Genomic DNA, 25,977 nt, shown 5'->3' with positions numbered 1-25,977 from the left:
GATGTGTTGTGTGCAATATTACTTCTCCAAGTTGAGTTTGTCATGACTTAAGTCATTTAATTTAAAATATTGTAGGGATTGGTGTTATCCACAACAAATCATATTTTCAATTTTAAATACAATATACGCTCGTGACATTTTAGATCGTGCAAAGATGTTGAACTGCATGCTTAATACCACCAATCATGTTGGTTTCATGGGACCTCCGATGAAGGCCTCTTTTTGTACAGCAACCTAGCTTGTCGGTACTACAATATTAAACCTTCGGTATACCGGATCCCTCTTATGGACCACAACAAGTATATGTTTACATACGCACAATAATACTAGAGTAGTGCTACACTTCAATGCTAGCTTTCGGTCTTTTACTTTCCACTATATTAATCATGTCACCTTAGGGGCTGTTTGTTTACATCTGAATAGAACCATTCAGATGTAAACATCTGATTCATTCAGATTTCAGACTGTTTGATTCCAAACAGAAAAACATCTTAATGGTTAAAATTATGTCTTAATCATTCAGACTTGTTGTTGATGCTGAATGGGACAGATGCTCATTCAGACCTGACTCATTCAGATCTGAATGAACCAAACAGCCCCTTAGTCCATAGGGTGCATGTGTATGTATCATCCACCTCTCACCTAATAGCATATTTGGGAAGATGTCGGAATACATTGGCCGGCTTCTGGCTATCTAGGTGTTTAAAATGTTATGCAACAATCCTTAGTCGCGAAGTTTAACTTCTAAAGTCATCTAATGTTGTTGTTGAGACATCTTGATTTCATAATTTACTCTAACCGCATTCTCGTTTATGTCATGCCTCTTTTTTTTAATTTTGGTCTTGACCTGATACTACTTTAGACTCAAAAGATTTTCAGATGTATATTCATTTTAACCGAGAAACTTTATGATGCAACAACTTCATGGTGTTCTATCAAGTGCACAATATGCTTCCATCTTCACGAGTTCTAACCATATGTTTTACTGTAATTTGTAATTATGTTTAAACTGAATTGTGTTAGCTTAATAGCAAACAGGTCCAAACTTCGCCTATCATTACCTCTATCTGGTTATCGTCTAAACTTATGACGTTTCTTATTGTCCACAATTGTGCCCATTCCCATTCACCTTTTCATTTCATTTTCGTGGTGAGACCCATAAAATAGCATACTGATTAAAAAGAAAACCAATCACCATCTAAAACCATGTTAAGCAAAAGATGAAAACATGGGGTATTGGGTAATTATAGTGGAAGATTTTTCTAGACAAAGAAAGCAAAATGGAAATAATTAAGAAAGCGACAGAGTCTGAATTTCTGAGTCAAGGGGGCCACCTTAACGTATAGCTTCTTCCTTGTCCATATGCCCCAAAATTAGAGATCGATGAGAAACAAATCTAACCCGACATGTAAATCAGAAATCAAAACCATTGAAAAGGATATCCAGTCATGTGATTAGTGTAATGGCGGGCATAGGGGTCGAGTTTTATCCGGGAAATCCCTCAATAGGTGGACCGCTAAGGGCTTCGTCCGTCCGGACTCGTGGCCGACTTGGGCTAATTTTAGCCAATGGGGGCCACGTACGGAGTACCCGGCGTTACTTAGTTGGTCGTTCCCAAAATAAAAAAAAATGTAAAATAAATATCCATGGACCTTAGGCTCATCTTTCCTTTTTGGTCCATAATTAATTCATCTAATTAGCCTACTTATCCTTCCATCTTTATTATTTTATTTCTCTACTAACTTAAGTAAACTTTTCTACGATAAATAAATAAATAATACATTCATTCAAACACACGCCACAATTTTCCTGCGCTCTTCGCGAAGCTTCCATACTTCATTTATTTAGCTTAAAAACATATTAAAATATCGATCAACACGATGTGTTGTGTGAGTGTATTTTGCCATAAGAATCAAAACAAGAAGAATGCAACATAAATTTATTTATTTACCTCTAGCTTTAGTTTCTCCAGGTTTGGGGAGCTTCTAATCAAAGTAAAACAAAAGGTACCGCATTTTTGTGACTAAAAACTACGTATTCCATACACAAGTATTTCAAGTGGACCATTGTTGTTGGAAGCTCTTTTGAAAGTGGAAGAAAACACTTGAACCATAGACAAAATAAAGATTAGTAATATCTAAATAGCATACCAAAGTAGAATCAAGTATATACCATGTGGATAGAATTACCGCAAAGATGAAAAACAAAACACACAGATATTCAATGACGGGTAAACGCTCGACGAGATCAGCAATGGTGGAATCTCCACTCTCATCGATAGTTCCACAGTCACTCATCTGCAGGAATTACAATATTTAGTAGCCAAGTTATGAAAGACCATGAGGATTGACATTTAAATATTATTATGAACTTACAATGGTCAATCTCTTAAGTAACGGACAACTCGATAAAAGCAGCAGAAGCTCTTTTTTACAGGTTTGTATGTCTTGCAAATTTAAGGTCGTAAGGCTACCAAACACATATGATGAGGGTGGGCGGTCAAGAGCACAATGACTTAAATACAGATTCGTTAACTGATGTTGCGAGAAGAGAGATAACGGCAGCTTATAGGGGCTCCCAATCAGGTCAAGTTTTAATATCTTGACAGTATTTTTCTTCGACAAATAACGTATTATATGGTTAATCTCAACACAAGAACCATCTACATGCATAGAAAGGGTGAACTCATGGATTGCCCCATGGTACATTAACATAACTTGGTATATAGCATAGAAAAGTTTACACCTCAAGGTCGTTATTTTCCTATGACTTGGTTTGTCAAATGTTTGCTCCAAAACAGAGAGCTCAGCCCCATCACCCGATACTTGAAACGCATCCTCATTAAACACAAGTTTAGGGATTGTGGTCCAATGGTACCTCCATTCTCTAGAGAGGATACTTGTCCTTGCTGCCTCTTAAATCGGTAGTATACATAAGATGGTTTCTATTATGCTCGGAGGAAGCTGGCTGATTCTATCCATCTTAAGATATTCTTGTTGGCTAGGCTACAAAATACGACGTTATGAACTTCGAAACCGAACATAGCAGTTGTCAATCAATTATAAATAGGAATGCAATAATGAAATACTTGATGCTTCCTGTTAACTTAATCTCCAAAAAAAAAGGTACTTTACACTTTTAGTAAGCATGATACTGTAAATTTTAATTAAATTTTTAGTGCTTATGGTAAATTATCATAGGCATTCACAATCAGGGGTGAGAAACAAGTCAGGCTCGCAGGTTAGCAAGTCAACCCGACCCAAAACTGAAAATTGGGTCAAACACATGAACCCGAACACATTCCAAATTTTCACGGCTTGACACAAACCCGACTTGTTTAACCCGAAATTTATAAATTCACACCTGGAAAGTATATAACAACAACTATTTTGATCTTTTTTCAATACACACTCTCCAAAAATGAAACAAATAACAGGATTGGTATATCTTGAAATAATGTAAATCCACATAACGGTTAATAGATGATATGAAAGTACATGTTTTCATGGTATCAATCAACAAAACATTACCGAAACCGACAACTAACGTTGTATAGTTATATTGTTTATGACAAGTAATCGATGTGAAAACAAAGTACATGTTATTGTTGTTTGATGAGCAAACCGCCGCAGAAAGAAGCAGTTGTCACACCCCAACCTACGGCGGAAATGCCGGGAAGAACTGATAGCTCACAGCTTTTCAAAGGTTACTGTCAAGCAACATTATAAGTTTTAATATCTATTTAATATTTTCAAACAAATATTCATGTATATCAAAGTTATGAATAAACCATTACATTAAACATTCAAAATTAAGTTCTTATATCTTTTCTCTAACATGTATCCTAAGTTGCTTCAAACAATCTTGATAATCACGTCACACGATAACCTGCATATGCGTTGAAAATAATATAGTTTGTCAACACAAGGTTGAGTGAGTATAACACCAGATTTGAGATACTATATAATAATAAGTAAAAGCGCAAACTGTTCCTGTGAGATATACAGATAAGCCATAGCACATAACAGTCAAACAACCATAAAGAAAGCAAACCATAAAGAAAGGGCTCAACAAATTCATATAAAAGTTTTTAACGCGATTTGACAAGAAACATTACTTTAAGATGTCGGTTTTAGTATAATAATGTTGATCTAATAATTAATACTAATTATATTTAATTTATAAAACATAAAAATACAAGAAAAAAAAATAACAAAAAGATGTGCGCTGGCCGGGGCACGAACTTGCGCCCTGGCCGGCTCACAAACGCTAACACCACGCAATCAAACCAGTTGGACTAGACAGTCTGTTGGTTAAAAAATAAGAAAAGTAAATTAAGTACAACAATCCACATTAACCCATGATTCCTATGAACCCTAATCCCCAAATTCGTTAATATGCTTAATGTTTAAATCAATAATGTTAGGGCTATTGTTTAATAGGTTATAAAGATCATAAAACATAACCTAATTACCAGATTATATCACGATCGACGGTGAACGGCCAACGTAGACTGACGGCCCAAAACGCTCTCGGTTTGATGAGTTTCAGTTTGTTATACGCCAATTAAACGTAGGGTTAGGTGCGCCGCATCATTATGAAGGTTCATACTCGTTTAATTTGATTGTGATGAACTGTAAAGGGTATATTGATGTCGTGATAACGAGCGGGTCCATAGATATATTAATACGAATCAATTATGTCTTGTATTCCAAATTAACACGTCGGTAGAGGTTGTAAATAAGGATTAACGTGATTGCCTAGATAAATTCCCATAATAGAGCGTGAATTAAGGTCCAAGAAACAAAATGGGTAAACGGTCTAGGTCAAATACATGATTACGGTTATGGGTTTGGGTTGGATTAATATAATATATATTATTAAATCAGACTTTGCAAATAGATCCCTAAAGTTATGGTGTGGAAACAAAGTTGGGTAAAAGTTTTAGTTTTGGTCATTTTTGCCAAAACAAGAAAGTTGTATATATATATTTTAAATAAGTAATCATAATATTATAATAATTAGTTTATCGATAAACGCGATAATATTTCCCGAACATTGAAAAGCAGTAATTTAAAATTCAAGTTGTTACAGCAGTAACCAAATAACAGTAATAAACCGGACTGGGTTTAGGGTTCAAATCATGCCATTAAGGCTGTAAAACTGTAAAGTGATTGTGAGTAGAGGATAGAGAAAATATAAAGATAAGGATGTGGAATATAAGAAAAGCAAAAATATAATTTTAAAAAACCCATCGTGAATGCTCTGATGTGGGCTGCTTTTTCATTTAGTTGAAGTCGTTTATCAATTAACACTGACCACTAGCTAACATTTCACTAAATAGAATGGTTTTGGATTTAAAAAAAAAAAGAAAAAGAATAACAAAGAGTGGGAAATTTCCAAAATATCAAGTTTGATAAAAAAAAATAAAATAAATATTTGATTTTTTAGCCAACAACATGTATGTTAGTCTATTTGGTTCAATAACAATAAATTAAATTGGTATGGGTGGCTAAACAAACATCCCATTAGCCGCCTATTTTTTAGTATTCTCTGTAAATAGTTATTTATTGATATCTTATTATGTATATATTTTTTATGGTAATTAGTATTTTTTTAATAATAGGGAAAAGATGAAGAGAAAAACCACAAGTTTGGCGAAAATAAAAGAACCACTAAAAATACCAATTTTAACCAATTAAATGCTAATAATTATTTTTTTATTTCATTTTATTTATAAGATTGTTAATGTAATATTATACATTTTTACCAAAACATCATTTTAAGCATTGGGTGACGTATATGTAACTTAAGTAACACCATGGGCTACGTTTACGTGACCCAGAAAGATGATTATTTAGTCAAATCTATAATATTATATTGAAACCCATAAAAATGATTTAGAAATAGAAAAATAAAAAATCTATAAATTATTTCATTGACTTCAATAATATCATTAATAGAGGGGGGCGGGGCACTGCGTGAGGAGGCTCCCATCACGTGATGGCTAAGTGAACACCGTCGCCGGTCAATGGTCACGCGTGATGGGGGATGGTTGCGTGATAGCCATCACGCAAGTGATGAGTGTTTATCGAGGAGATGTATCCATTGGGAATGGGAGGGAGCCGTTGGAGGGTTTAAAAATAAAAAAAAAACTTATTTTACCTATATAAATAACTAAAACATATCTTCAAAACATACACAAATCCAACTCAAACTCAACTCAAATCCAACTCAAAATCTTCTACTACACACACCATTTTAACATATCAAATGGAGGGTTCTAAGAAACGTGGGTCGGGTTCAAAGAAAACCCAAACCCGACCAAAGGTTCGACAAAATCTAGGCGAACCGATGAGATTTCGGTTACAAGACGAACCCGACACAACCCAACCATTCCAACAACTACCTTCCCAACAACAACCTTATTATCCACAACATTTTCAACCGTCCTAAAACCAACAACAACCTTCCCAACAACAACGTTATTATCAACCGTCCCAAAACCAATCGTATCAAAACCAACTTTTTATTCCTCCTTTTTCTACCCAAAATTATCCAAATAATGCTTTTCAAATGTTTGGATCTCAACCGTCTCAAATGTCCGTCGAACAACTATACGATAACGAGGTTATACATCAATTTGCAAGTGCTTTTCGTCATGAAGTGCAAACTTTGGATGAAGATAAACCCACGGATGAAGAGACGCATCAAAAAAGTGTTAGGCGTTGGTTGCCCGATGAGGAGGTCGCCTTAACCAAGGCTTATTTACATTGCTCCGAATCAAAAAAACACTCAAACCATCAAAGAAAAGAAGCGTTATGGAGACGTATTAAAGACCATTTCTCGCAACTTCCCGGCGCAACCGAACAAAACTAGGATCAAATGATTGGCAAGTGGGGAGATTTGAATAAAAAATGTCAAAATTTAATGCTTGTTACATCCAAAAGGTAACTATTTTAGTTTATTTATTTTATAATCTATTACTTTATTTTTACAATTTGATATATATATATTTTCTAAATGTTTTGTAGTCTCAAACTCCACAAAGCGGAGCGAGCGAGACGACTATCATAAAGGACACTTTGGCCGAATATGTCAGAGTTTTCAAATGTAAGGATTTTCCTCACTTGGAAGCGTGGGAGATTGCGAGACATCACGCGAAAGTGGGAACCGATTCCCTTGGTCGATTTGAACGGACCAACGGCTCCAAGGAAGAAAGGATCTTCTTCAAAAAGATCAAAAACTTCCGAGTCCGGGGACTACACAACGTCTACCGGCGGCTTGTCATGCAACATGCCGAGCGTGAACTTGAACGAGCAACCCGAAGACAATCCCGACGAAGACATACTCACACCCACACGGCCGAATCGCAACAAAAGTGGGGAATCGTTAAGACTTGGAAAGGAAGCGGTGGCCGAAAACTTCGCCGAATACAAGTCGGCTAAGATGATGGAAATGGCCGAGACGAATGAGCGAAAGAAACAGGCTCATATTTTAAAAATAAAACGTGAGGAGACGTATGTCAACCTTTTGAATGAAAACCAAAAAAACGCTGATCTAACTTTCCTCCTACAACCGCAAGATCATCTTAAGGAACCCTTTAAATCAATCATACTTCAACGCAAACGCGAGATATGCGAAAGGTGGGGTTGGGAAGGGCCGTAGGTTTTTTTTTGTCGGTTTTTTTAATTTAGTTGTCTTTATTTATTGTAATCTTATTTTATTTTTTATTTAATGTAATATTGTTTTATTTTTATTTTTTAGTATTTAAAAAAAATGCATCACACCACACCATCACCTCTAGTAAAAATCCATCACATGTGATGGATTTGGGATTGGTGATCTGACACACCACCATTGGAGGTGGTGTGTGAGGAGCTTTGCACCACCCCCTCCCCCCTTAGGACAAACGTCTATATTTTGTTTTATTATTTTTTGTTAGAAATTTTATTATAAAAATGTCAAAATCATAATAAAGAAAAGCAAATGCTCGGCCCAGTGTTCCAAAGCCAATCCTAATCAGCCCGATTAGAGTTGGACCCGTTTATAAGACTTGTTTCTCATTTAAAAGTAGTACTCCGTATTATTCTATCCTCTCTAGAAACTCGTTAATAGTTTAATTAAAGGGATTTTTTAACATGCGCTTTAAGAACATAAATAAAATTGCATTTATTACACATCGAAAATTAAAAAAGGTAACAAAATTTTTCTCGGGAATTAAAAATATGCATTTTTCAAGAAGAATCTTGTTACCTTTTTCAATTTCTGAAGTGCATTAAATGCACTTTTATGTGTGCTCTTAGCGCACTTATTAGAAAACTCCTTAACTAAAATATGTATATTCCTAAAATAAAATATAAAAATGTGACATTTGCATAAAATATACACTTTTCTTTCTCCTTTTACACATATTGAAAGCTACTTTAGTCTACTCTTGAATATATTTTAAGATTTTAGTGTTTATTTTGTGGTATATTCAACTTATTACATGTTACAATTCATTAAAAAAAAAACCGTGAGCTACATAATGGGATTAGCCATAAAAGCATCAACATATAGCTAAAATCAAGTTTCAAAATATCTTCCTTAAAATTCCATCTCCAATCAAAGAGTTAATTATGGTTTCGTTCTTGTGGATTTAGAGAAATCTTCGGATTCAATTGAGAAACACCTTCTTTTCTCGGATTTAGTATACATGGTTTCATTTATTATTATTTTTTTTTTGTCATTTTAATTCCTTTGAAAGATGAGGCAACTCACGCTCTTCACTTGGAGAGAGATGGCGTTCACCTTGTTCACTTAGCTCACACCCAATCACAAGTCATCTTCACCTTCTCTCTCCCTGTAAGTTTTCTCACACAAATGGGTCACGCCTCTCACGCTCACACCCCTCACGTGAGAGGGGTGGTTTTCTCACCGAGTGAGGTGCCACACAGGATTACTTGACCACTTATGTATACCACTTGCTCTAAGAGCATCCGGAAAATGAACAACTAAAAACATGTCTATTTAGCCGACACATTGTAAAGAACATACATCTTTCAAAAACATCAAATTACTCTCTAGTGATGAACACTAAAAAACTGTCACATCACCAACTTCACATTTATTTTCAATAATTAAACTATATAATCATTTTAATATTGTTTAATATAATTTACAAAATATATTTATGAATTTTGTAAAAAAAATAAACATAACTATTTTAGAAAATATACAAAGCAAATAATCACATATCTCATTCCCAATGAACTAAACCTGATAACATTTTAACAAATTTTAGTAGCAAAAGATCAAGCTTCTCAAAATACCATAACATAACAGATCCAAACAAATTTCTTCATGTCACTAAACAACCAACAAAACCTCCAAGTGTTACGACTAATTGAATTTTGACTAACTGAAAGTGACTTTTACCTCAGGTGAGGCACATGGGGAGCTTAAAAGGATTCTTGAAATCTGCAACTCTTCATCATTAGCAAATTGATTCGATAGGCGTATCAGCACTTTCTTTAGTACGGGTGACTTCGCCAAGACAAGCTTCACAAAATCCAACTCATTCGCCTCGTTGCTAAAAGGTACAACAACAAATTCAAGCAGATGCTCCAACATAATATCTGAATAATCTTTGAGTGTAAAGGAGCCCATCTCATGTTGGTTAAGATAACTTCGGTCAAACAACTACATGATTAAGTGTCTTGTGTTAGTGTATTTTCATATTAGAATCAAAATAAGTAAATTAAGTGCCAGATAAATTATTGTTATTTACCGGTAGTGTAAGGTTCTCCAAGCTTGGGGAGCTTCTAATCAAAGTAACAAGAAAAGGTAACCCATATTTGTGACTAAAACATAGACCAAATAGAATTAAGCTTTTCAGGTGGACCAATGTTGTTGGAAGCTTCATGGGAGACCTGTTTGGATGAAAACCCTTGAACCATAGACAGAACAACGATTAGCAATAAGTTATAAGAAGACTAAAGTATATACCATAATGTGAAAAAAATTACCAAAACAATGGGAAACCAAATACTCAGATGCTCAATGATAGGTAAACACTTGAAGAAATCAGCAATGGTTAAATCTTCACTAACACTGATACCTGTCCCGGTACCATGCTGCAAAAATTACAATATTCAACAAAGTTACAAAAGACATGCATTTGACATTCTATTTTAGTATGAACTTATCAGAGTCAATGCCTTAAGTGATGGACAACCGGATAAAAGACGCAAAAGCGCTTTGGTAGAGGTCCAAATTGCATGCAGAGATAAGGTTGTAAGGCTACCAAATCCACTAAATGATAGCTGATGGTTAAGAGCACAACCACTAAGATACAAATCTGTTAATTGATGTAACGAGAAAAGGGATGAGGGTAACATGAACCTCCCCTCTAAGTTGAGTGATAACTTCTTGACCGTATTCATCTTTGACAAACGATGTATTATATGGTCAATCTCTGCTTCCATACAAAGGGTGAACTCATGTATAGGACCTTGGTGCATTAACAGAACTTGATATATCGAATAGAAAAGTTTACATCTTTTGGGCATTTCTTTCGTGTTACTTGGGTCCTCCAAATCAGAAAGCTCAGCCGCTACTTCAAAGTTACTCTCAATAAAGGCAAGTTTCGGGATTTTGATCCAACGGTACCTCCATTCCCTAGAGAGGATACTTGTCCTTGCTGCCTCTTGAATCGGTAGGCGACATAAGACGGTTTATATTATGCCTGGAGGAAGCTTGCTGATTCTATCCATCTTAAAATACCCTTTTAAGATGATAGTATACACACACAAGTCCTAAAATCTACAAATGTATAGAAAATCATAAACAAAAAACACTTCCAGTAGCATTATAATGTAAATCTTGATTAAAGCACTTGTATCCACCAAATGCAACAAGTAACCAAATTGATGAATCTTTTTTTTTTTATAACCTAGTAAATCTTCAAGATTCATACAAAGAGAGTATCAATAATCAAATCATGTTAAATGAAACTGAAACAATTATGATCCCACTGTTCCCAGTTGATGAGCCATGCCCGGTCTGTCGTAAGGTTTGTTTAGATAATTTTGGTGAACACGCGATCCATTGCAAAGAACTCCCTGGGTTCAAATATAGACATGATTTGGTCAGAGATGTCCTTTGTGATGTGTTAAAACGGGCGGGAATCTCGGCAAGAAAAGAGGCTCCTGTGAATTTCTTGTCGGATCCACGTGAAGGAAGGTCTACTCTCCGACCAGCGGACATTCTTGTGTTTGGATGGGCGGGGGGAAACATGCTTGTGTGGACCTTACTGGGGTGTCCCCTCTTGTCGGGCTTGGGGACACTGGGTTTGTTGCTAGGCATGCCGTGCTAAAGGCAGAAGCAGGAAAAATTGCTAAGCACGAGAAGGCGTGTGTGGAGAATCAACACGCCTTCATTCCTTTTGCTTTTGACACATTTGGGTCTCTTGCCCCCGATGCCGTTGCGTTTCTAAAAAGAGTTCAGCGGGTCGTGCACAGTAACTCATCGACGCCGAAGAACGATAACTTTGTTTTCAGTAGAATCGGTTTTGCCATTCAAAAGGGGGTGGCGGCGCAGCTTGTTGCCCGCTTACCTGCCTCTTTATTGTGATTGGAACTATTTTTAATATAATTTAACTCTTTGAAAAAAAAAAACAATTAGGTAACAAGAATTACAAGATATAATAATATCATGAAATGAGACAAAAGTGAAATGGGTTATGTTGATTGAAAAGTATACCTGCAGAAGCAGCAACCAACGAACCAGTAGAAAAAATGTGAAATGGGGTTAGGGTTACAACTTACAAGCATAGGGAGTTTTATTTATTTTATCAATTTTATTGCTTTTAAACAGTTTAAAAATAGGGATGGCAATGGGTCAGGTCTGGGACGGGTCTAAGGATACGAATCCGATTATAAAATCATGTCCCAGACCCGTCGGGTATTTATCGGGTAATTACCCGTCGGGTTTCGGGGATACCCATCGGGTTTCGGGTTTCATATTTATTTATTAAAAATACCCGTCGGGTATACCCGACGCAAAACTCGTCGGGTTTCGATTGGGTTTTTAACAAAATATCACTAATAGATTACAAAGAATGATAACCATAAACGTTACCAAAAATTATTATCTTAGTCAAAACTTGACATGTGAGTTGTTGGAATATTGAACTTCACACCGTAAAACCATCAATGGTAACGAATGTTGAGGAGTTGGGCGGCCAAGGAGATTTTGTATTTGGTAATTACCATTTAGAACTTCCAGTGAAAGATAGTAGATGAAAGGTCAAACATTCATTAATGGATTGATATTATTATCGTATATTTAAAATATAATATACCATTTTTTTAATGTATTGTTAATATATATATATATCTATATGTGTGTGTGTGTATGTGTGTCGGGTTAATCGGGTATATAATCGGATAAATGGGACAACGTTGTCGGGTAATCGGGTCGGGTGATCGGGTATATTAGAAATCCCAAACCCGTCCCAGACCCGCGAAAAATTTTTAAACTAATCCCAAACTCGTCCCATACCCTAATGGGACGGGTATTACCCGTCCCAATTATGTCGGGTTTCGGGTATTCCCATCGGGTTCGGTTTCACCGCCATTTTTAATAGAACATACTGGTATAAATTTCAACAAACACATAGGTGTTTATTAAAAAAAAGGAAAATATTTTTTTGTCCTTGTAACTGGTTTTAAATAAAGATAAAAAAATTATATTTCCTGTCTTCATTTTATTATATAAAAAATTAATATTTGTGATGACATGGAGAGAGTAATAAAGCCCCTCAACTACGGATCTTTTATGGATGGGCATTAATACCCCTTTTGCTAACATGGCGGGACATTAATATATAAATCAAAGATTCGTTTAGGCTCGCAGGCCTACTTTAACTTGATATATTAAGCTTGGACTTGAGCTCGTCTCGATTCGAGTAGCTTACGAGCGGCTCAATCAACTTGTGTAAATTCCTAATTTACACATAACAAATGCTACTGAATTAAGGAACCATTGAGTTTGAGTAACTGTTCATGAAACTAATCAATTAGTGTAAAGATCATATTAACGAAAAACAAAAAACATACCTAACAAATTCCGCTCAAATAGTTACTTGTTGTTTCAATTTGTTGGTGAAGTTAACAAGAGTTTGACCCTAGTTGCATTTTCTATGAACTAATCTCTTGTACTTGTAATGTTTAACACCTCATAATAAGAATATCCAAGTTGTCACTCGTGAACGTAGGTCACACACTATGTCCAAACCGTTTTATTGCTTTCATGTGTGTGTTTGGTTTCGTGTGAGCAATACCTAACATGACTGAACACTGTTTTTGATACAAGTTATTAGGTTACTCTCTTTGATTTTCCTAGTGCTTATGGTAAATTATCATATGACTTCACAGCCTTGCCCCTTGCACTAAGACCCGAACCGAGTAACAAGTAAATTAAACGCAAGATGCAAAAGATCATCCATCTCAAAAACTCAAATTACACCGAAACAAATTTGTTCAATTCACTAAACAGTCAACAAAAAAGTACAAAACCACCAAATGCATGAGTAATTGAAATTTTTACGGCCCGACAATGATTTTTACTACAGGTGATGCGCATGGGGAGGGTAAAAGGACTTCTGAAACATATGTGTTCGGCTCCTCGTCAGAGTAAAAATATCACAGGAGTACCGGATACTAATTTAGCATGATAGTGTAACTGGTGATTACATTTCTAGCAAGTGGTGGGCTTATTTTTCCAGTGCATATGGTAAGCCATATGCCATTTCATTTCCCATCACAACTTTGCACCTTGCACTAAGGCCCGAAAAACATAACATGTTAATAAAGTCAACGTACAAAAGATCATCTGTCTCAAAACTAACCACATATCGGATTGAGACACATTTGTTCATTTCACTAACAGTTAACAAAACCGAACAAAGCCACAATGCATGACTGATTGGACTAAAACTTCCCGACAGTGATTTTTACCACAGGTGATGCGCAGGGGGAACATAAAAGGGTTTTTGAAATCTCTGATACTTCATCCTCATCAAGACAACGATGTGGGAATATCCTCACCTTCTTTAGTACAGGTGACCTGGCCAATACAAGGTTCACGAACTCCAACTCATACTCTATATCAGCAAAATTTGTAATCTCCAATTCTTTTATATGCTCCAACATAATATCTGAATAATCTTCAAGTGTAAAGGAGCCAATATCCTCCTCGTCAGGCCAGTCTACGCCATCTATCTACACGATGAAATCTCTCATGTGAATGCAGTATTTTGAGATAAAAATCAAAACAAGTAAAGTAGAATACGATATAGATTTTTGTTATTTACCACTATCTCAATTTTCTCAAGGTTTGGGGAGCTTCGGATCAAAAGGACAAGAAAAGGTAACCCATATTTGTGACTAAAGCAAAAAAACTTAATTCGCAAGCATTTCAAGTGGACCAATTTTGTTGGAAGCTCTTTCGGAAGTCTCTCTGGAATAAAACACTTGAATAATAGACAAAACAAAGATTAGTAATAGCTAATAAGCATACCAAAGTATAATCAAGTATGTACCATGTGGATAATATTTACCTCAACGATGTGAAGCCTAACAGACAAATATTCAATCACAGGTAAACACTCGAATAGATCAGCAATGGTGGAATCTCCAGTCTCAATAATAGTCGCACCGTCACTATGCTGCAAAAGTTTCAATATTTAGATAAGTTATGAAAGACCACGAGAACAACGTATTAATTTATTATGAACTTACGAGCGTCAATCTTTTAAGTGATGGGCAGCTGGATAACAGACGTAGAAGCGTGTTGTCATAAGTCGATATACGTCGCAAAAATAAGGTTGTAAGGCAACCCAATTTAAAGTCAGTGAATGGGCGTACATGGTAAATAGAACAATCATCGAGATACATTTCTGTTAACTGATGCAACGAAAAGAAAGAAAGGGGTAACCTATACCCCTCATAGTTCCGATCACTTAGGTCAAGTCTCAGTATCTTGACAGTATTTTACCTCGACAAGTGAAGTATTAAATGGTCAATCTCAACACATGAATCATCTACTTCCATACGAAGAGTGAACTCGTGTATTGGACCTTGGTGCATCAACAGAAGTTGGTATATAGCATAGAAAAATCTACACCTCTTGGACATTTCTTTCCTTTTACTTGGGTTGTCAGACGGCTCAGCTCCATCAGTTGATACTTGAAACGTTGTCTCATCAAACGTAAGTTTAGGGATTTTGATCCAATGGTACCTCCACTCCCTAGAGAGGTCCTTGCTGCCTCTTGAATCAGCAGTAGACATAAGATGGTTTCTATTAAGCCTAGAGGAAGCTTGCTGAATCTGTCCATATTAAAGGCTCCTGTTGGCTGCAAAATTGACTGCTTTGAAAATCTATTTAAGATAAATTCTGGTTTAACACACACACACACAAAGAACATAATTAAATAACTGAAACTAGTAATCATGTAAATCCACATCATTAATTCAAGGTTTTAAGTTTTTAATCAACAAAAACCCAAGAAGATGGAATCAAACAGCAAGAACGATAATTAAATACAACACTAGAAATACTATATATGTGGGACTTGTACGGATCAGTAATCAGAGTACAATGTATAAAATATGTAATCAAATAATTAGTAACCAACGGTGGGTGTACTAAAACGAGAACTAAACCATAAAATTAGCAATTTTTCTTCACCAAAGTTAGGGATTACCATTTGTTTCAACACCAAAGTAGCTTTCTTGGAGACCTGCGTGGGTTGAGAAGAAACAGTTACTTTTTTAGGGCATGCATGCTTCGGGTGTGTTTGGGAAAATGAGGTAAAAAGGTCTTATCATTTTTCAATAAGGAGTTTTTTAAAAAATGTTTGGCTTAACTTATTGATGTAAAAAGGGCATTTATGTATTGAAGCAACAACTAAACTCATCTATGAATTGAAGCAACAAAATAAAAAATAGCTAATGCTTATACAGAGGTATAATGAATGATATGAATTGGATAAAATAAATTTCCAGAATGTATGAAATCAATGGACATAGACCTCAAAAGCCAACAAATAAAGTCCTAAATACATTACAACAATCAAAGATACACTTGATAGAAAACCCCAATCGGATCTCTAAAATTAGAAACAACTGGAACTAAAATCAACAAGCATACCTAACATCCAAGCGAGCTGTAGATATGAGAGGTTTTGGGGTTTTGAATCGTAGAGGCACCCATAGATACATGTGTGATAGAGCAGTAGGGGCGTTGCAGATGGAGCTGGGTTGATGAGGGTGTAATGGGAGGAAGTATGATCATAATGATAAGGAGATAAAGTTGGGAAATGGAAAATGACTTTTGTATTTCCAAACACTATTTTAACACAAAAACAACTTATTCTATCACAATAAGTTATAAGGAGAGAAGAAAATAAGGAATTCCAAACACACCCTTCAGGTTTTTATAGGATTCTAATGTGATGTGGAGAGAAAAAAAAACTAGTTTTTTTAGTAACTAATTTTTTAAACCTGTCGTGCGCGTTATCGTTCGTGGCTTGATAAAAGTATAAACTACAATTAACCCTAGTTGTTTAGGAACTAACACTTTGTTCCCGAGTTTCATTTAACAAGGGAAAAGAAAGGAAAGGAAATTAGAAGGTAAAAAAAGGAAAGGAAAAGAAAATTGTGATTTTATTTTGTGTTCCAGAGTTTAAATGAAAGGAAAGTAAGCATTTTATGTGTTCCTGAGATGGATGGAAAAGAAAAGAAAGTTGCATTTTTAGTATTATACCCTTTATAGAGAAAACTAAATAAAAAATACTCCAACGTGCCAAAAAGGTTATGTTTACTAGGGATGAGTTCGGGATGGTAACGGTACCGATCCCGAAAAGATGAAATATTTGGTACCGGTACCGAAATGTTCGGTTCGGTACCGGTATTTCGTGCAAAATTCGGGAAATATCGGTACCGTCCCGCGAAGAAAACATAAACCGACCGCGGCTGCTAATAACATGAGAATTCTAAAACATAATGCGGCTGCTAATAACGTTGAACCAGGAAGAAACCGACCGCGAAGAAAACATAAAAAGTATCGTTTATTAACGGATATATGTAAGGACCCTGCAAGTAAACTTCAGGCCCATTATGACAAAAAAAAACCGAAAACGTTAACAGGACATTCGTTGCAGAAATCGAAGACGAGTCAGATGATGAGGTCACTTTGGCTGCGTATTTTAAAAAGCAGAAGGGTGTTGAAATTACTGATTTAACACTAAAAAAGAATAGGAGTCTGACTGCAGTTGAAGAGCCAAGTGTTGACCAAGACAAAAAGTCAAACCATGGATCTGTAGACTCGATTGGAAAGGATTTAAACGCTGGTACCTCGAGAAAGAAATGCAGAACCGATGACGTGAAGTCACAAATCATTCTGGAAAGGCTAATATATTAACAAATCGTTCTTAAAAATATGATAATTCATAAGCCTTGATTTTTGTTGTGGTAACTTTTGTAACAGTTTATGTTAGAATGTAAAGAATACCCGAATTTTATACCGTGGAATGAAGAACATTATGTTAGACCATACTGGTTTCCAAACGAACTTTACGTTTAAACATAGACCAACTCAAAATGCACATAAAAATAAGTAAACGTGGCGGCCCCATGTGTCGTGATAAAGTATAGGGTACAACCGCCCCGACTCGTTTCCGCACTAAAGGAAAACTTTTGGCCCCATTCTATGAGGATCGTTCCAAAGTCCAAAGTGGCTAAGGAAAATGATGAGTCGGATACGGATGAAATGGGAAATTTATGTCTGCATCTTACTTATTTTTTTTTAATAACAATAAATAAATAAATGGAAATGGCTTAATGGGTTGTCATATTGTAAAGTTGATTTAGATCCAAAAATGAGGTGTAAGAGTTTAGTCGGGAAAAATTGGGTGGAAAGGGTTAAGAGAGTGACATGTGGCAATTATTGTTTTCTTTTATTAGTTTAGGATGTTTCGCAGGATTAAAAACGACCGATGAGGAATTGCTTGCAATTGTTGTTCCATTTCTCACTAATATATCTCAAAGGTAAATGGATGTGGTGTTGAAACCCTTGAAAAAAACACCAAATTTTGAAACTTAATTAGAAAATCATACTCCTTAGCAAGCAACTAACAAGGGCCAAGATACAAAGGAAATAGCAGAAGAGAGCCAAAACAAACATGCATATTTATGTTGTGGTTTTGGTGGTTACTTGTTGGCCAAAAGAATAAGTGAGATGTAAGCATAGTCACATAATTAATCGATATTCCCAATCAATTTGGGCAGAAAAATAGGTAGCTGCTCCTCGTTTCCCCATTTTTAGGTATTAATTAAAAGGATACTAATTTCCAAAATGTAAAAAACGGAACTTTTATGTTTCCATTTTCTGAGTTGTTCTTGATTAGAGTTTGGTCATCTTTATTTTATGTTATGGTAATTTGATTGTTTTTTAATTTGGTAAATTATGTTTGAATTGGGAACATCGAACCGAACTCTATGGTATAGCGTACCGGCTCGTACCGAAATGAGCCTACCCCCCTACGCACCGAATACGACCCCACTAGCGAATCGCGTTCCCGCTCCTCGTTCCCGTACCGGAGCGAACCGCGATCCATGTGACTATGGATGTAAGTATGGGTTTATTATGTTTCCAGTGCTTATAACATGTTGATAAATTCAAGATTCAAACATCAACTATCTCAAAAACTCATATTACATGAAAACAAATCAACAAAAAAGTACAAAACCAACAAATGCATGACTACTTGTATCTAAACTTCTCGACACTGATTTTTACCGCAGGTGAGGCGCATGGGGCGCATAAAAGGATTTCTGAAATCTCTGCTGCTTCATCCTCATCAAAGCCACGAAATGTAAATATCCTAGCCTTCTTTAGTACAGGTGACCTGGCCAATACAAAGAGCACAAAATCCAACTCAAAATCTGCATCACTAAAATTTCTAATCTCTAATTCGTTCAAATGTTCCAACATAGTATCTGAATAATCTTCGAGTGTAAAGGAGGTGTCCAACTCATCTTCGCCAGACCAATCTAAATCTTCCAACTACACGATGAAGTGTGACGTGTGAGTGTAATTTAAGATAAAAATTAAAACAAGTAGAATACAATATAGATTCTTGTGATCTACCACTAGCTCAAGTTTCTCCAGGTTTGGGGAGCTTCTGATCAAAAGAAGAAGAAAAGGTAACCCATATTTGTAAGTAAAGTACAAACTCTCCATTCGCAAGCATTTCAAGTGGACCAATGGTGTTGGAAGCTCTTTCGGAAGTCTCTCGAGAATAAAACACTTGAATAATAGACAAAACAAAGTTTAGTAATAACTAATAAGCAAACCAGAGTATAATCAAGTATGTGCCATTTGGATAAAAATACCTCAAAGGTGTCAAACAATACAGACAGATATTCAACCGATGGTATACACTTGAATAGATCCACGATGGTGGGACCCCCAATAGTATAAAAGATGTTGCGACTATTCTGCCAATATATATATATATATATATATATATATGAGTGATGAAAGACCATGAGAATGACATTTTATTTTATTATGAACTTACGAGAGTCAATCTTTTAAGTGACGGGCAGCTGGATAAAAGACGTAGAAGCGTTTTGTCATATGTCCATATACGGTCCAAATATAAGGTTGTAAGGCAACCAAATCCACAGAATGAAGGTTCACGCATAAACTCACAATCCTCGATATACAACTCTGTTAATTGATGTAACGAGAAAAGAGAAACGGGTAACATATACTCACAGTCGAAATCCTGAAAGTGAAGTGCTAATATCTTGAGAGTATTTTTCTTCGACAAATGAAGTATTATATGGTCAATCTCAACACAAGAGGCATCTACATTCACAGAAAGGGTGAACTCCTGCATTGGTCCCTCATGCATCAACAAAACTTGACATATAGCATAAAAAAGTTTATCCCTCTTGGTCATTTCTTTCCTTTGGCTGGGTTTGTCAAACGTTCTCCAAAACAGACAGCTCAGCTCCATCAATTGATACTTGAAACGTTCTCTCATCAAACGTAAGTTTAGGGATTTTGATCCAATGGTACCTCCACTCCCTAGAGAGGATGCTTGTCCTTGCAGCCTCTTGAATCGGCAGTAGACATAAAATGGTTTCAATTATGCCTATAGGAAGCCTGCTGATTCTATCCATCTTAGATTGCTCTTACTGGCTGCAGAATTAACTGCTTTGAAAATCTATTTAACATAAATTCTGGTTAACACACAAAGGGCATAATACATAATAGTCGAACATTATCAGAATAATAACAAGGGATCAACAACACAAATTCTGGTCCATAACAAAAAGTCAAAGTGGACTGTTTCTACCTATGAAATTGACCAACGGTTCTTTACAATCCTGTGCATACAAATAGCCAATTAAACGGTAAAACCCTTTTGTCTGGTACCAGAAAACTGTCATTAACCGACAATTAACAGCCTTTGACTTTTGTCAAGTTTGACCTTTTGTTTTCTGACCAACATATAATTTAAATACACAATCAAAATAATCTGTGTCTAGATTACATTGTAATAAACATATGAGTTGTCAAATACAGTCAATACACAAATAAAAAAATGATTTTAAGATCAAAACAGAAGAATGGAAAGAGAATATATACCTGTACGTTGCACAATTGATAATGATATGGCTTATGTTATAAGATAATAAACCGGCAACCGGCGAACCAGCCGCCGTCGACGAGCAGACAGAAGCACACAACGGAATAGGGTTAGGTTTCAAATCACTTAACCGCATAGTATACACGAGTGAGTGAGTCGTCACTCTACTTTATGTTTGACTAGTTTTTAAACATCCAGATTAAAAACACCAAACCCCGATTTTTTACCAAGTTTAAAAATACCGTAAAACGCTAACTTTATAAAATTCCATAAAAACGCTTAGGTTTTTTTAATATTGTTATATAACTATACTCTACTCATATTAAAGATAAAGAAACACCCGTTATAATGGTGTAATTTTTTTAAAAAAATAATAACACATGAAAAAGTTATGCCGGCTTAAGAAATGAGGGTGGATAACGTAAAAAATAATAATAATTTCCTTAAATATCGAGAGAGAAAAAAGGTGTAAAATCAAATATAATCAAAATAAAAATAAATGTGGTGATGACGCGTGGAATGGAGGCTCTCCAGAAAGCCACATATGCGCAAAAAGCTCTCATAGTTTGCCACATAATCTTTTATGTTACTCTTTTATTATATTAGATTCGTTTTCTACTTTATTGGGGTATTTTTTTTAATTTATTTGATAAGGGAATCGGGTCATTAACATTGTCAATGTTCTCAGTGATATTGTGAGTAGTATTTAGTTAATGGGTTTACTCGAATAGTCGAGTTTAAAAGTATTCGTTGACCATTTAAAACAAAACCAAGGGATCTTTTTTGTAAAGGTTATTTATTAGTTACTATTTTTTTATATATATATATTTGTTACTAGGTTAGTTACCCGTTTAGCACACGGGTTTAACAAATTTGATTTTATAAGTAAGAAAACATTCAAATGTCATAAAAAAAATTGGGTATTAAATATAAAAGATTGAAACATACATTGTAGTTAAAAAAAATTACTAACACTTTAACCATAAAGCATGTAAAATATAATATACATTCGTTTTCTCCATAGTTTAAGGACTCTAACTTTGATCGTATAGTTTGTTTTGGTAGCATCAAGTTCTCTCAGCTTAATCAATTTTTTTGGCTTCATGCTTCTGTGTATCACATACATTGATAAAAGAATTACCTAACTTGTTGTGTTTTGTATTCAATAAGATATAACAAAGTATAATTAGCATTGTAGGTAAACAAAATAAACTTAGATTTTAGGATGCAGAATGTCGAAAATGAGTCTACAAAATAAGAATAGAAGTCTCATATATATATTTGACATCACATTATGGTATTTATAACATTATATAATAGTATGATACACACTCATTAAATGAGTTTAATGGTCTTTTGGTAACAGAATAATTTGATTGAGCATAAATCAATTAATTTAAGATATTACATATTTAAAATAAATTGCATAACTAAACTAAATTGTCAAAAAAATTATACAGTTAACAAAAATAAGTTGAAATTTAAAATCCTAAAAGTTTGTCAAATAATGGAATTTGATTTCTGAAAGTAATTTGATTTTGAGAAATCATTTTATTTAAAAGTTTACAAATATACATGCTTGTTTCACGAAATGAAAACTAATTTAAAACAACTTCCTTTTTTAAATTCAAATAAAATATAAATGAATCCATTTGGATTAAAATAAATGAACACTATACAATTTATAATAATACATTCCAAAATTTAGTAACGGGTTTAACAAATAAATATGGTTGACCATCCATAATTAGTTTGAAGAATATTCAAAATTTTATTTCTGAAAATAAATATTATTGATATACAACTTTCTATAGTAAACTATGATTTTATAAAAATTATTATGTCACAAGTAAGGACAAAAATCACTCTTAAATTAATAAACAATTTAAGTTGTTTTATACTACATTATTACTAATTATCTATATGAACAATTAAAATATGCATTATATGATCATGAACCAGGAATTGATGACACTAGATATAAAGCGGGGGTTGATTAGTATCAGCATTATATGATCCATAACACTTGCTTAGACAACCAAGAAGTGATGATACCAAATCATTTACCTTAAAATGTAGAGCGAGCATGATTGGATAGCAACTGTGCTTAGACAAAACCCGCACCAAGCGTCCAAGCACCACAACGTGTTTAACTTCAAAATTAATATATGTAATTTTCTTGATAGCTGCATTAATATTATGAAGCAATCACTAATGATATGGGTAGCAGTGACTAAATTATATGATTATATATGTTCTGATGAATGTATTAGAATATGTAAATTGTTAAGACATAACTATTACATCAAAGTGACGTGAACAAAAGTAAATTTAATTTTGGTGTTACAATAAATTGGTGAAAAGAAAACCAACTTCAGGTTTTTCAAAAGAATTGTCTACTAACAATAAGTAAGTCCTTTTAATTATAGTGATTAATTGTTGTACAATTGAAAAATTAGAAATTGATTTTTTTTTTAAGTGTAGTCATCCCTTTATCATACAACTAAGGCAGACCCTCTAAATGTACTTCTATATCCATTTAATTTAAAAGTTTACAATTATACATTCTTGTTTTTCGTAACAGAAACTAATTTAAAACAAATTCCTTAGTTAAAGTCAAATAAAATCAAAATGAATCCATTTGGATTTAAAATTAACTGAAATAATAAAAGCAATGTGGTGAAGAAAACTGACCTTTGAAAATATAGTAGAAAGATCATCTAATTCTAATAGAGATCCAACCCTTGACTCCCTGGTGTATAAAATGAAAACAGAACCAGATTAAACAAAAGCAATTTGAAATGCATTAAGAAATCTGCATAACCAAACTAAACAAACAGTAAACATATAAACATGGCTAAAAGGCAACTTTAGAAAGCAACATGACATAGCCAGCCTAAAATAACAAAAGATATGACAACACCAAATGAACTATTCACAACTATAAACCATGAAACTTCAGTTCTGGATGCATAAAATAAGTAAACAGAATACCATAAGTCAACTTGTAAGAAAAAAAACAAACAAACATACCTCGACTCTGTCAAACAAACGGTATTAAGAAAAGATGATTCAATAATTAGCAAAACTTACTTTAATGTATTTTTCTAAAACAACTAAGGCATACCCTTTAAATGTACTTCTATATCCACTATGAGGCACAAAACACTCGGCATAAATTGAGATAGGATTGATAAAGCGAACCTGAGATCAAATCTATCAAGCTCTGATCTTTGACATACGGATGGAATTGGGTACTGCGGATGACAATACGAAATAGAAAGGGTCAAAACATTTAAGTAACTTACTTTATAACTGTAAAAATGGTCAAAAGACATAATTAACTCACATCATCATGTTATTTTAAGCTATAACTTGGAGTGCATCTTTGACAATCATAGAGATTCTGCAATGAAGAAAATGTGAACAAAATGATTTGAATTAAACTAAATTAATGCAAAAAAGAAATAAAGCAAAAGAAATAGCAGCACATACTTTTGTCCATAACACCAGATAGGAACCCCGTCTAAACATTAGTGAGAATCTAAATGAGTTATATGATTTGCTAGAATAGGGTTTCTTGTATGAGCATCTCAAGATGATTAATGCACATGCTATTAGGGTCACCATCAAAGCAAGGCCTCCGAATAAATAAGGTATCGGCGAATTCCACCACGTCAGCAAAAAAACTAACGGAGTTAGGGTTCGTTAAGTTCAGGAGAGTTAGAAGAAAACAAGTTACAAGTTGGGAGTGGTGAGAGACAAATCATAAGTTGGGAGTGTTATTGTCCAATGAGTGAAAGTTGAGAGTATTAAAAACCAATATCCCATTTAATAAAAACAACATTATTAATGTTCAAATGTCATTCATTATTAAATATGTTATTATGATATATTTAATTTGGATGCTATTGTTTTATTATATTTTCAAGTGGTGAAGCAGAATGAGTTTCTTTTGGTAGAATGTTTGAAGAAGTTGATGGGGGTTTAATATGAAAGAACATGTTTATGTCCTTTGTTGATGTTTTTTGGTTGTTCGATGTACATTAACTTATTGTAACTTTTAACTTTTAATATCTAGACAATCTAAATGGTTAACGTTTTGGTCCGAATGTTTGAAGAAGTTTTGTGTTGCTTGAATTTGTTGTTTAAATTTATGTTTGTTGACAACTTATAACATCCTAAATTTTATAATAATTAATAAAAGAAAGTTTATGTTTTGAAACGTTTGTTAATATTTAATTAAGATTAAATAAAAGAAAGAAGTATAGACTTGGATAATTAAGATGGAATAAAGGATGGGATGGGCCTTAGGTCCATGGGCTTAAGAGAGTATATATACTCCCTTAAACCTCCCTAAAACCCTAAATCCTCATTTCCATGTTTCCATAATCTCTACACACTCAAAACACACACAAACACCACATACCTTACGGCCGAGAGAGAGAGAGAGAGAGAGAGAGAGAGAGAGAGGTTCAAGAGTAAACCAAACGTTGATTCTTGATAGATTGTTGATATACAAGATAGAAGCAAGATAAAGGTTCATAACCAAGCAAAACCGTGACCAAACGAACACGTAAAGGTATGTTCTTTATATTAAAATTTATGTTTTTAGGAACGGTTAACCTTGAAACTTAAACCTAGGGTAGATCGGGTATAAATGAACCATAAAGTAGCAAACTTCATGTTAAAATGGACGTAACGAACTAATGGATAAAGATGGCTCGTTTAAAATAAACCCTAGATCTAGTTTTGAACGTTTTACCATAAAGGTTCATGTTTTATGTTATAAACGGGTCAAGTATGAGCTAAAACGGTTAAGGAGACGCCTATGAGTCCATACCGAGCTATAACTGTGACATCTGCCCCGATCCGACCCGACCCAGGTACCCGTTTCTCTGACCCGATCTCTCTTTTATTATTTAATATTTATACTTATATTTTACTTTTAATAATAATATATATTTTCCTTCCCGCCTCTCTCTCTTTCTTTCCGCCGTCCCGTCCCTCTTCCTTCTCTCTTTCCGCCTTCTTTTCCCTCTGGTCGCCGTCCCACCCTTACGCTTTGTTTCCCTCTTTGCTTGTCCTTTGGTTCTTCCCGCCTAAGGATGTCTGCAGCTCCACGCGCCAGACTCCTTACATGGAAGCCTGCGTGAAGACATCTTGTTCCTGCGATGTGTGAAGAGAACTCTTCTCGCAGCACGCTAAGAATGCATGTTCTTCCCGCAATGCGCTAAGAATGTATGTTCTTCCCGCGATGCGCTTAG

The 25,977-nt window shown here is 34.7% G+C and overlaps 1 long non-coding RNA gene and 3 pseudogenes across 3 annotated transcripts; all 4 read right to left on the bottom strand.

The window, feature by feature from the left end:
• Positions 1 to 1,893: 1,893 nt before the first annotated feature.
• Positions 1,894 to 11,003, bottom strand: LOC143595928 (putative F-box/LRR-repeat protein At4g15060; annotated as a pseudogene). The gene is made up of 6 exons (XR_013146615.1): positions 10,011 to 11,003; positions 9,773 to 9,931; positions 9,421 to 9,684; positions 2,376 to 3,005; positions 2,190 to 2,297; positions 1,894 to 2,103 (listed from the first exon to the last, which is right to left on the bottom strand). The product of XR_013146615.1 is annotated as a putative F-box/LRR-repeat protein At4g15060 (transcript).
• A 2,910-nt stretch (positions 11,004 to 13,913) lies between these two features.
• Positions 13,914 to 20,655, bottom strand: LOC143595907 (F-box/FBD/LRR-repeat protein At1g13570-like; annotated as a pseudogene). Its single transcript, XR_013146611.1, has 4 exons — positions 19,631 to 20,655; positions 14,606 to 14,713; positions 14,360 to 14,518; positions 13,914 to 14,267 (listed from the first exon to the last, which is right to left on the bottom strand). The product of XR_013146611.1 is annotated as an F-box/FBD/LRR-repeat protein At1g13570-like (transcript).
• Positions 14,725 to 15,709, bottom strand: LOC143595917 (F-box/FBD/LRR-repeat protein At1g13570-like; annotated as a pseudogene).
• Positions 20,656 to 22,777: 2,122 nt separating the features above from the next.
• Positions 22,778 to 24,259, bottom strand: LOC143595281 (uncharacterized). The gene is made up of 2 exons (XR_013146496.1): positions 23,915 to 24,259; positions 22,778 to 22,896 (listed from the first exon to the last, which is right to left on the bottom strand). It is a non-coding gene; the product is annotated as an uncharacterized LOC143595281 (long non-coding RNA).
• Between the last annotated feature and the right edge of the window lie 1,718 nt (positions 24,260 to 25,977).

The sequence above is a fragment of the Bidens hawaiensis genome, unplaced genomic scaffold, assembly GCF_021521415.1.
Source record: "Bidens hawaiensis isolate Kalapana, Puna unplaced genomic scaffold, B.hawaiensis_p1.1 tig00001721_1, whole genome shotgun sequence".
NCBI lineage: Eukaryota > Viridiplantae > Streptophyta > Magnoliopsida > Asterales > Asteraceae > Bidens > Bidens hawaiensis.
The sequence above is the reverse complement of the archived record's forward strand: the minus strand, read 5'-3'. Positions and strand labels throughout refer to the sequence as shown.